The sequence below is a fragment of the Danio aesculapii genome, chromosome 7 (assembly GCF_903798145.1).
Source record: "Danio aesculapii chromosome 7, fDanAes4.1, whole genome shotgun sequence".
Taxonomy (NCBI): Eukaryota; Metazoa; Chordata; class Actinopteri; order Cypriniformes; family Danionidae; genus Danio; species Danio aesculapii.
Window position 1 is genome coordinate 66,057,991 of NC_079441.1, and position 13,509 is coordinate 66,071,499.

General features: G+C 35.9%; 1 protein-coding gene across 5 annotated transcripts in view; it reads left to right on the forward strand.

Annotated features, from left to right (window-relative positions):
- nfat5b (nuclear factor of activated T cells 5b) overlaps positions 1-13,509 on the forward strand; it is a 106,953-nt gene that overhangs the window by 67,886 nt on the left and 25,558 nt on the right. The window lies entirely within an intron of this gene.

Genomic DNA, 13,509 nt, shown 5'->3' on the forward strand with positions numbered 1-13,509 from the left:
TTGTTTTGTTTTTGCTTTTGATTTATTTTGCTTTTATTTTTCTATTTTTTTCTGCTTTGTTTTTCACTTTTTTACTTTTTTGCTTTATTTTGGTTTTGTTTTTCAATTAGTTTTTTTGTTCTGTTTTTGCTTTATTTTGTTTTTGTTTTTAACTTTTATTTTTTGCTCTTTTGTTTTTTTATTGTTTATTTTATTGCTTGCTTAATTTTTTCTTTGTTTTGTTTTTCACTTTTTTGCTTTTTTGTTTTGTATTTGTTTTGTATTTTTTGTTGTTGTTTTTTCTTAATTTTTTGCGTAGTTTTTTGTTTGTTTTGTTTGTTTTGTTTTTGCTTTATTTTGTTTTTGCTTTTTTTGTTTTGTTTTATGTTTTTCCCTTTTTTGCTTAGTTGTTTTTTCTTAGTTTTTTTTCTTAGTTGTCTTTTGCTTCATTTAGTTTTTTTTAGTATTCACTTTATTTAGAATTTAATAAATAAATATAAATAAATAAAAAAAGTATTAATTAAATTAATTAATAAATAAAAATTATTTATTTATTGTTTTGTTTTGTTTTAGCTTTAATTTAATTTAATTTTTCCCTTTATTAATAATTTTAAAAAATGCTTTGTTTTTATTCTGCTTTTTGTTCGGTTTCGTTATTATTTCCATTTAGTTTGTTTAATTTGTTTAGTTTTGTTTTGTCTCCATCTCATCTCTAACCCTTATCTCTAACCCATGACTTTTCATGTTTTTGCCATTTACAGTATCAATCTCTTCTTCTGTACTCCCAGTTAAATGTTTGCAATGTCAAAAACATACCTTTTCCCCCAAAGCCCTGATTGCATTTTTTAAATCATTCATAATATGACCTAAAGTCAGAGTTTTCTTTCAGTTAACTTACAGTTTAAATGAAGCGTTATATTGAGGTTCTTCATATTTTTAATGCAAATCAACGCAATTCAATTTAATGCAATCAACTTATGGAAGCTTATTGAAACAAACAATTAATAAAACATTATTTATAAATGGCTATTTATCTCACAAATATGACTGTTTTCAGAAATTGTAAGAAATACACCACTATATCCAATGAAAATAAAAAAAGGCTTGCAAAGTCTGAGACAACAACAACAAAAAAGGTGGAGCTGTCATATGTAAACCTAGAATTCTGTTAAAAAGATCAGAATTTTTAGATTTAAAAAGAATTTTTAGGGGTGAAAAGACAAATTTGTAAACGAGATGTAAACTCAATCTTAGGGGAAACAAGTAAAAAACTTAATTTTGAAATAAAAGGAAGAGAAAAAGTACTTTAGGGGGGACAATTACTCATTTTTGTAGCAGAAATGCACTTAGTAACTGAACAAACATATGAACTGAAGTGTGCAGTTATGTACAATATGCAGCTGTGTTCGGGTTAGTTCACTTGACCCAAATGAAGCATCATGATTCTGTTACTATTATTTTAAAACTTTTTTTCAGTCAAATTGAATTTCAATGTTTGTTTTTCCTCAGATTCAAGAGTCAAGATTTGTGCTGCCTAAATCAATAAAGCTCTAATTTTCTCACAGCTCCCCTGTAGGAACGTGTGCCCTCCATTGGTGAATTCAGATTAGATTTTAGTTTGGTCCCTCAGGGCTCCTGTTGGCTTGTGTTACAGTTTCTATCAATAGTGAAAGCTCTGAGGGCTCAGTATAACACAACACACTCAGGTTGCTGTGTTAAGTTGGCCGTTTGCCGAGTAAAGAGTACAGTGCGGTCATAAACATGGAGGATAATGAATCAAAAGGGGTCATGCACCACTGATTTTCCAAAGCATGATATACCTTAATTCATAATTTAGATGCTTTGGCCTCTGCAGGGGCCATTTATAGTTGAAGTCAGAATTATTAGCCCTCCTGAATTATTAGCCCCCCTGTATATTTTCCCCCAATTTCTGTTGAACACATTTCTAAACATACTTTAATCGTTTTAGTAACTCATTTCTAATAACTGGTTTATTTTATCTTTGCCATGATGACAGTACATAATATTTACTAGATATTTTTCAAGATACTTCAGTACAGCTTAAAGTGACATTTAAAGGCTTACTAGGTTAATTAGGCAAGTTAAGGTAATTAGGCAAGTCATTATATAATAATGGTTTGTTCTGTAGACTATCAATAAGAAACTGCTTAAGGGGGCTAATAAATTTTGTTTAAAAAAAATTTAAAACTGCTTTTATTCTAGCCAAAATAAAACAAATAAGACTTTCTCCAGAAGAAAAAATATTATTGGAAATACTGTGAAAATTCCTCGCTGTTAAACATTGCTTGGGAAATATTTAAAGAAAATCACAGGAGGGCAAATAATTCTGACTTCAGCTGTATGTGTGTTTATTTATAACATCCTAATGGATTTGCTGTCATCTCTACGCTCACTAACTGATGCGTTATAGCATTTACAGACATCGATATGCTTCACACTAGCTTCTTTTTCATTCTTCATTTGGGGCTAAATAAAGAGTCGAGTGATGTATGTGGTATGTGTCTCCACTTAATAAAAACAGAAAGAATGATTGTGAGTTAGCCCTTTTAATCATCAAAGTCAGAGCACAACTACACTCACCGGCCACTTTATTAGGTACACCTTACTAGTAACGGGTTGGACCCCTTTTCCTTCGTGGCATAGATTCAACAAGTTACTAGAAATATTCCTCAGAGATTTTAGTCCATATTGACATGATAGCATCTCGCAGTTGCTGCAGATTTGTCGGCTGCACATCCATTATGGAAATCTCCCGTTCCACCACATCCTAAAGGTGCTCTATTAGATTGAGCTCTGGTGACTGTGGAGGCCATTTGAGTACAGTGAACTCATTGTCATGTTCAAGAAACCAGCCTGAGATGATTTGCACTTTATGACATGGTGTGTTATTCTGCTGGAAGTAGCCATCAGACGAATGGGGTACACTGGGGTCATAAAGAGATGGACATGGTCAGCAACAATACTCGGGTAGACTGTGGCGTTGACATGATGCTCAATTGGTACTAATGGACCCAAAATATGCCAAGAAAATATCCCCCACACCATTAAACCACCACCACCAGCCTGAATCCTTGATGCTTTTCTGCATACCTCAGTTTTAACGAGTGCTTATTGGAGTTACTGTTGTCTTTCTATCAGCTGGAACCAGTCTGGCCATTCTCCTCTGACCTCTGGCATCAACAAGGCATTTGCGCCCACAGAACTGCCGCTCATTGGATATTTTCTCTTTTTCAGACCATTCTCTGTAAACACTAGAGATGGTTGTGCGTGAAAATCCCAGTAGATCAGCAGTTTCTGAAATTCTCAGAGCCCGTCTGGCACCAACAACCATGCTACATTCAAAGTCACTTAAATCACCTTTCTTCCCTATTCTGATGCTCGGTTCAAACTGCAGCAGATCGTCTTGACCATGTCTACATGCCTAAATGCATTGAGTTGCTGCCATGTGATTGGCTGATTAGAAGTTTGTGTAAACGAGCAGTTGGACTGGTGTACCTAATAAAGGGGCCGGTGAGTGTAAGTGTGGTTAATTGTTCTTATAAGACCAGTTTTAACCAGTTACATCAGCGACACTTTAACCTATATTTACTATATTCATTGTAAGACAGCACAAAGGTCTTCAAGTGTATTCAATTTACATCTGTGATTCCTGCATATTCAATTCAATTCACCTTTATTTGTATAGCGCTTATACAATGTAGATTGTGTCAACGCAGCTTCACATAAAAGATCATAGTAAATTGACACCGTGTCTGTTCAGTTTTCAGTGTTTAAGTTCAGTTCAGTTTAGCTCAGTTCAGTGTGGGTAATAATGACTACTAAGAGTCCAAACCCTGAAGAGCGAATCCATCGATGCGCAGCTCTACAGATCCCAAACCATGCAAGCCAGTGGCGACAGCGGCGAGGAAAAAACTTCACCAATTGGCTAAAGTGAAGAATTACAAAACCTTGAGAGAAACCAGGCTCAGTTGGGCACGACCTATGGCCCTCCTATGGCCATCGTCTTGTGCAGCCCTTCACAATATATCATACTTGTGTACCCTGGATCACTATTAATCCTTTGTATTTGAACTTGTTGGGTTTGTCTAACTTTTTCCCTGAGTCAGTTGGCATTTCTATGTGGAGTTTGCATGTTTTCCCCGTGTTGGTGTGGGTTTCTTCCGGGTGCTCCAGTTTCCCCCACTGTCCAAAGACATGCGCTATAAATGAATTGAACAAATTGGCCGTAGTGTATGTGTGTGAATGAGAGTGTATGGGTGTTTCCCAGTGATGGGTTGCAGATGGAAGGGCATCTGCTGCGTAAAACATATGCTGGATAAGTTGGTGGTCATTCCGCTGTGACGACCCCTGATTAATAAAGGAACTAAGCCGAAAATGAATGAATGAATGTTTGTTCAATCTACTTATTTAAATTGAGCTGAAACAACACAATTCTTGAAACCTCATTGTTTTATGTTCAATCCACTTCAGTTTGTAAAAACTAATAAGTTAACTTAATTCCTTCATGTAGGCCCAACATCATCAACAGCATTTCTTTCAGTGAAGATTACTTTCAAATTTGCTATTACTCTGTCAGGTGTCTCCAAGTCTAACCAAGTCTGGATGAATAAATGGTTGAATGTTTGTATTTGAGGATGGATGGATGGATGGATGAATAGATGAATAAATGGATGGATAGTTGTGTTGGTGTATAAGTGGATGGATGGATGAATAAATAGATGGATGTTTGTGTTGTATAAGTGGATGGATGGATGAATAAATAGATGGATGTTTGTGTTGTATTTTGTGTTGTATAAGTGGATAGATGGATGAATTAATAGATGGATGGATGAATTAATAGATGTATGTTTGTGTTGTATAAGTGGATGGATGGATGAATTAATAGATGTATGTTTGTGTTGTATAAGTGGATGGATGGATGAATTAATAGATGTATGTTTGTGTTGTATAAGTGGATGGATGGATGAATAAATAGATGGATGTTTGTGTTGTATGAGTGGATGGATGGATGAATAAATAGATGGATGTTTGTGTTGTATGAGTGGATGGATGGATGAATAAATAGATGGATGTTTATGTTGTATAAGTGGATGGATGGATGAATAAATAGATGGATGTTTGTGTTGTATAAGTGGATGGATGGATGAATAATTAGATGGATGTTTGTGTTGTATTTTGTGTTGTAAAAGTGGATGGATGGATGAATTAATAGATGGATGTTTGTGTTGTATAAGTGGATGGATGGATGAATTAATAGATGGATGTTTGTGTTGTATAAGTGGATGGATGGATGAATTAATAGATGGATGTTTGTGTTGTATAAGTGGATGGATGGATGAATTAATAGATGGATGTTTGTGTTGTATAAGTGGATGGATGGATGAATAAATTGATGGATGTTTGTGTTGTATAAGTGGATGGATGAATAGATGGATGTTTGTGTTGTATAAGTGGATGGATGGATGAATAAATAGATGGATGTTTGTGTTGTATGAGTGGATGGATGGATGAATAAATAGATGGATGTTTGTGTTGTATGAGTGGATGGATGGATGAATAAATAGATGGATGTTTGTGTTGTATAAGTGGATGGATGGATGGATGAATAAATAGATGGATGTTTGTGTTGTATAAGTGGATGGATGGATGAATAATTAGATGGATGTTTGTGTTGTATTTTGTGTTGTAAAAGTGGATGGATGGATGAATTAATAGATGGATGTTTGTGTTGTATAAGTGGATGGATGGATGAATTAATAGATGGATGTTTGTGTTGTATAAGTGGATGGATGGATGAATAAATTGATGGATGTTTGTGTTGTATAAGTGGATGGATGAATAGATGGATGTTTGTGTTGTATAAGTGGATGGATGGATGAATAAATAGATGGATGTTTGTGTTGTATGAGTGGATGGATGGATGAATAAATAGATGGATGTTTGTGTTGTATGAGTGGATGGATAGATGAATAAATAGATGGATGTTTGTGTTGTATAAGTGGATGGATGGATGAATAAATAGATGGATGTTAGTGTTGTATCAGTGGATGGATGAATAGATGTATGTTTGTGTTGTATAAGTGGATGGATGGATGAATAAATAGATGGATGTTTGTGTTGTATAAGTGGATGGATGGATGAATAAATAGATGGATGTTAGTGTCGTATGAGTGGACGGATGAATAGATGGATGTTTGTGTTGTATAAGTGGATGGATGGATGAATAAATAGATGGATGTTTGTGTTGTATAAGTGGATGGATGGATGAATTAATAGATGGATGTTTGTGTTGTATAAGTGGATGGATGGATGAATAAATAGATGGATGTTTGTGTTGTATGAGTGGATGGATGGATGAATAAATAGATGGATGTTTGTGTTGTATGAGTGGATGGATGAATAGATGGATGTTTGTGTTGTATAAGTGGATGGATGGATGAATAAATAGATGGATGTTTGTGTTGTATAAGTGGATAGATGGATGAATAAATAGATGGATGTTTGTGTTGTATAAGTGGATGGATGGTTGGATGAATAAATAGATGGATGTTTGTGTTGTATGAGTGGATGGATGTATAAATAAATAGATGGATGAATTAATAGATGGATGTTTGTGTTTTATAAGTGGATGGATGGATGAATTAATAGAAGGGTGTGTGTGTTGTATAAGTGGATGGATGGATGAATTAATAGTCAGATGTTTGTGCTGTATAAGTGGATGGATGTATAAATTAATAGATGGATGTTTGTGTTGTATAAGTGGATGGATGGATGAATTAATAGATGGATGTTTATGTTGTATAAGATGATGGATGTATAAATAAATAGATGGATGTTTGTGTTGTATAAGTGGATGGATGGTTGGATGAATAAATAGATGGATGTTTGTGTTGTATGAGTGGATGGATGTATAAATAAATAGATGGATGAATTAATAGATGGATGTTTGTGTTTTATAAGTGGATGGATGGATGAATTAATAGAAGGGTGTGTGTGTTGTATAAGTGGATGGATGGATGAATTAATAGTCAGATGTTTGTGCTGTATAAGTGGATGGATGTATAAATTAATAGATGGATGTTTGTGTTGTATAAGTGGATGGATGGATGAATTAATAGATGGATGTTTATGTTGTATAAGTGGATGGATGTATAAATAAATAGATGGATGTTTGTGTTGTATAAGTGGATGGATGGATGAATTAATAGATGGGTGTGTGTGTTGTATAAGTGGATGGATGGATGAATTAATAGTCGGATGTTTGTGCTGTATAAGTGGATGGATGTATAAATAAATAGATGGATGTTTGTGTTGTATAAGTAAATGGATGGATGAATTAATAGATGGGTGTGTGTGTTGTATAAGTGGATGGATGGATGAATTAATAGATGGGTGTGTGTGCTGTATAAGTGGATGGATGAATTAATAGTCGGATGTTTGTGTTGTATAAGTGGATGGATGAATAGATGGATGTTTGTGTTGTATAAGTGGATGGATGGATGAATAAATAGATAGATGTTCGGAGGCTTTGTACGTACAGTAGAAAGATGATTTGCTTCCACGTTCAGTCTCCTGAAAGAGCGTGAAGAGTGTGTTTCAGAGTCTGTATTGTTGCGTGCCTGCCAAGAGGTTGCAACATAATGCGTAATGAAAAACTCTTTGTAGTCCCCCGTCAGAACAGGGTTTCAATTAATTTCATTAACAATTCTGCACAAACAGAGGAGCAGATGACTCAAATGTCGCTGTATCCGATGACAAACTGGCCAATTGTTTCAGCCCACTGTTCAACTGTCTCCTTTGACTGATGTTTTAAGTGGATGGACAAATTATTGGATGAAAGACCGATGGACAGATGAGTCTTTGGAGTGGTGTGTGGATGGATGTATGGATAATGGAGGGATTATGGGTGGGTGGATGGACAGAGAGAAAGATGGAGCATGGATGTGGTTTGGTGTTCATGCTGAGGGATTGATGGATGGGTAGTTATAGGAGTTGATGGATAGATGAGAGAATGGTTGGGTTGGTGTGTAAGTGGGTGGATGGGTGAATGGATGGATTGATGGATGATAGATGGATGGGTGTTTGGGTTGGTTTATGAGTGGATGGATGGATAAATTAATAGATGGATGTTTGTGTTGGTGTATGAGTGGATGGATGGATGGATAGATGGATGAGTGGATGGATGGATGGATGGATGGATGAATAGATGAATAAATGGATAGTTGTGTTGGTGTATGAGTGGATGGATGGATGAATAAATAGATGGATGTTTGTGTTGTATGAGTGGATGGATGGATGTTTGTTGGTGTATGGATGGATGAATAGATGAATAAATGGATGGATAGTTGTGTTGGTGTGTGAGTGGATGGATGGATGAATAAATAGATGGATGATTTGTGTTGGTGGATGGATGAATGGATGAATAAATAGATGAATGTTTGTATTTGAGTATGAATGGATGGATGGATGAATAGATGAATAAATGGATGGATGGATGGATGGATAAATAAATGGATGGATGTTTGTGTTGTTGTATGAGTGGATGGATGTTTGTTGGTGTATGGATGGATGAATAGATGAATAAATGAATGGATAGTTGTGTTTGTGTATGAGTGGATGAATGGATGAATAAATAGATGGATGATTTGTGTTGGTGGATGGATGAATAAATAGATGAATGTTCGTATTTGAGTATGAATGGATGGATGGATGGATGGATGGATGAATAGATGAATAAATGGATGGATGAGTGGATGGATGGATGGATGGATGGATGGATGGATGTTTGTGTTGTTGTATGAGTGGATGGATGTTTGTTGGTGTATGGATGGATGAATAGATGAATAAATGAATGGATAGTTGTGTTTGTGTATGTGTGGATGAATGGATGAATAAATAGATGGATGATTTGTGTTGGTGGATGGATGAATGGATGAATAAATAGATGAATGTTTGTATTTGAGTATGAATGGATGGATGGATGGATGAATAGATGAATAAATGGATGGATGAGTGGATGGATGAGTGGATGGATGGATAAATAAATGGATGGATGTTTGTGTTGTTGTATGAGTGGATGGATGGATGTTTGTTGGTGTATGGATGGATAAATAGATGAATAAATGAATGGATAGTTTTGTTTGTGTATGAGTGGATGAATGGATGAATAAATAGATGGATGATTTGTGTTGGTGGATGGATGAATGGATGAATAAATAGATGAATGTTTGTATTTGAGGATGGATGGATGGATGGATGGATGAATAGATGAATAAATGAATGGATGAGTGGATGGATGGATGTTTGTGTTGTTGTATGAGTGGATGGATGGATGTTTGTTGGTGTATGGATGGATGAATAGATGAATAAATGAATGGATAGTTGTTGGTGTATGAGTGGATGGATGGATGAATAAATAGATGGATGATTTGTGTTGGTGGATGGATGAATGGATGAACAAATAGATGAATGTTTGTATTTGAGTATGGATGGATGGATGAATAAACAGATAGATGTTTGTGTTGTTATATGAGTGGATGGATGGATGGGATGAATAGATTAATGAATGAATGGAACTTAATTCAACAAACGGACCATCAAAATAAAGTGTGACCCAGTTCAATAACAGTGTTGATGTTACTCCACCTGAACTAACATGTACACAACTGTACTGTACTGAAAAACCATGTGTGCATATTACACTTGCTGTAAATCAAGTTTAAGCAGTATACAATTGAAGCAGTATTGTTTCCTATTTCCAATCTAAAAGCATCAGTTTTGGAAATTCATTCATTCATTTTCTTTTCGGCTTAGTCCCTTTATTAATCTAGGGTAGCCACAGCGGAATGAACCGCCAACTTATCCAGCATATGTTTTTACGCAGCAGATGGCCTTCCAGCTACAAACATCCATACACACTCATTCACACACATACACTATGTACAATTTTAGCTAACCCAATTCACCATTACCGCATGTCTTTGGACTTGTGGGGAAAACCGGAGCACCCTGAGGAAACCTATGCGAACATTGGGAGAACATGCAAACTCCACACAGAAATGCCAACTGACCCAGCCGAGGCTCGAACCAGTGACCTTCTTGCTGTGAGGCGACAGCGCTACCCACTGCGCCACCTCGTTGCCAGTTTTGGAAATTTAATTTTAAAACAAATTCTGCCCTGTAAACAAATGGCTGATTATTTTAATAATTAAAAGAGTCACAATGAAGTTTCTGCTGCCTTTCAGAATCTTTCAGAATGTTTTTAATCATGAGCCGCCGTCTAAAGAATTAAGGAAGTTGCGAAACGCTGTTAGTAATGTTAATGCTGCTTGTTGCAACAGGGCATTATTCCCACGTGTTTGAGCATTTGGAATGGCAAGACTGGACTGCGGGAGGACTAGAATGCAGCCAGATTAGTCTAGACTAGTCTTCCAAATGTAAACAGCACTGTCATGAGACTGATGATGGTTGTTTTTTTATGTAATGTTATTCCACAGCTTATACCTGACAAGGTAATTTGACACTGTTTCTGAGCATTCTGTTAAAAATTACCAACAAATAAATATAATCCAGATCTTTTTGTTTCTGCTGATTCATGTATATTCTGCAGAATTTCGTAAGGTTGCTTTGATATAGCAACATATAGGGCCCTATCATACACCCGGCGCAATGCGGCGCAAGTCCCAACGCAATTGTTGTTTGCTAGTTTCAGCTTTGGCACAAGAGTCGTTTTGACGTTTTGCACCACGCTGTCTAAATGGCAAATGCATTTGCGCTTATATGTGCGCCCATAGGCTTTCTGGTCTAGAAAAGGAGGTGTGTTGAGGCGCCTTGCTGGCGCGTTGCTATTTTGAGGAACTTAAATAGACGGTTCAATAGACCAGATAAAAGCTCCGCCTCGCTTACACATTGCTTAATACACACAGGTTGTACAGCAAAACGCAAATATCTTTACAAATGAAAAAGAATTAAAAGATTAAAATATTACAAAACATATTATTTTCTAGCCTACATAAATATAAAAACCATACATTCATGCCTTCTTCATCTCGGGGGGCTTTTTCAGTTTATTCATAACAATTTGCTTTTGTATAATGTTATCATTATTAGCAGTATTATTCATTATATGCATATTTATATTCATTTTATTAAAAACAAGCTTATATTTGTCCACCTGTCAGGTTTAAGACATATGGGGCACAGCATGTGCATTTGGATATAACTCAGTTTTTTGAACACACTTCGTTATTATTGTTCATTTATTAGTTTGGTGGAAATTAGAACTGAATTTAGAAATAGTTTTGAAACCAATCTTTTGCGATTAATAAACAAAAATAATTATGTATAGGCTAATAGATGTCTGTGCGTACAAGAAGTTTCCCTATCCACGAGAGTGAAAGCGAAAGTAAATAATGAAGAGGCTCATCTTTCATTCTCGCGCTGTAGATGCTCTGTTTAACTGTTTTCTCTCTAGTGAAGTGTTCAGTTTTTCCACTTTCAAAGTCCGTCATGTAAATAGCAAATGCACTATGGAGTGGCACAACTGGCTCTTAAAGGGAATGGGAGATGAGACTCTGATTGGTCTATTCTCAAAACACACCTATAACTCATTAAGAGAATAAGCTCAACCCTGTTAGACCATGCACCACGGCGCAAAGCAGATTTTTCGTCCTTAAAATAGCAAAAGTGGATTCTGACACGCTCTTAATGCGTTTGCGCCCTGCGCCCTGCGCTTTGCACTTTGTGCTTTGCACTTTGCGCATGGATCGGCAAAATAGAGCCCTTAGAGTTTCAGTTTGTTTAATACATCAAATTCACTGCTGTTGTCAATCCATGGACTTATATTTCATATATTCTCTTATTTTTTTCTCCCTGATGACAAAAATGTGTATGTAAAAGTTACAACATACTTTGTGAAAGTAACTCGTATTAAATCTCAGTATTTAGAAGAGTCACAATCACTTTTAAAGGTGTTTTGACAGCTTTGATTTGGGCTTTTAATCAGACGTATACCTTCATCAGTGCACATACTGTACATGGAGCCCATCAGATGTGGTCAATAGAAGCCCACACTGTTTTTCCTTGATGAAAAAAAAATCTTAATTTAATGTTTTCACCATTTAAATAAAAGATTAATAAAGCCGCTTGATTGTAAGCTTGTCGGTTTTAGTAGATGTGACTTTTAAAGGTGTTGTAATGAGGAAATGAAGAAAGATTTATAACTGGCAACTAGATTTACTATGATCTTCTATGTGAAGCTGCTTTGACACAATATACATTGTACAAGCACTATACAAATAAAGGTGAATTGAATTGAATTGAATATTTCAGTGATTTGTTTCTCTTGAAAATGCATGTTTTGTATTTAAAATCAGAAATAAATCGTTTGAAACGGTTGTGCCAAAGATTATGTCACGAGTTTCTTTTTCTGTATCTGTTGTATGGGAACTGTCATTAAGTGTCATTTGCAAAGTTATGTCATTTTAAGTGCAAAAGTGTTTGAGATGTCTTGACAAATACATCAAAACTTCCCTTTGTCATGACATCACCAAAACCTTGTCATAAACCTGTCATAAACATGATTGTCATGAGGCCATTATCAGCAGCTAGCTCTCTGCAACTCTCACATGGTCGCCTCTGAAGCTAAGCAGGGTCAGTACCTAGATGGGAGACCACATGGGAAAACTAGGTTGCTGCCAGAAGTGGCGTTAGTGAGACCAGCAAGGGGCGCTCAACCTGTGGTCTGTGTGTGTGCCAACACCCCAGTATATTGATGGGGACTTTATACTGCTAAGTGAGCACCGTCTTTCGGATGAGACGTTAAGTGGAGGTCCTGACTCTCTGTGGTGTTTAAAAATCCCAGGATGTCCTTCGAAAAAGTAGGGGTTTAACCCCGGTGTCTTGGCCAAATTTGCCCACTGGCCTTCTAACCATTGGCTTTATCACTCTGTCTCCTCTCCACCAATCAGCTGGTGTGTGGTCTGGTGCAATATGGCTGTTGTTACGTCATCCAGGTGGATGCTGCACACTGGAGGGGGATGAGGAGATTCTCCCCAAAATTATGTAAAGCATTTTGAGTGTCGGTATATAAATGTAAGGAATAATAATAATAATAATAATAATAATAATAATAATTATTATTATTATTATTATTATTATTATTATTATTATTATTATTATTATTAATATTATTATTATTATTATTATTGTGTCATGACATTTACAACAGCATGATTGTAATTTTTCTTGACCTCAACTACAGGGGCACAAATTGAATTTGTCATTAAATGTCATCAAATAATAATGACAGTGTTATTTGAGTTTTGAGACTTTTTAGGGGTTTTTCACCTTTAGTGGAAGTTACAGACAGGAAAGTATTGGGAGCAGAGATAGAGGAAGGGTCGGCAAAGGACTTCGAGCCGGGATTTGAACTCGGGTCACCATGATATATGCTATATGACGGCACACTTAACCACTAGGCTATTGGTGCCGATGTTTTGACATTTTTAT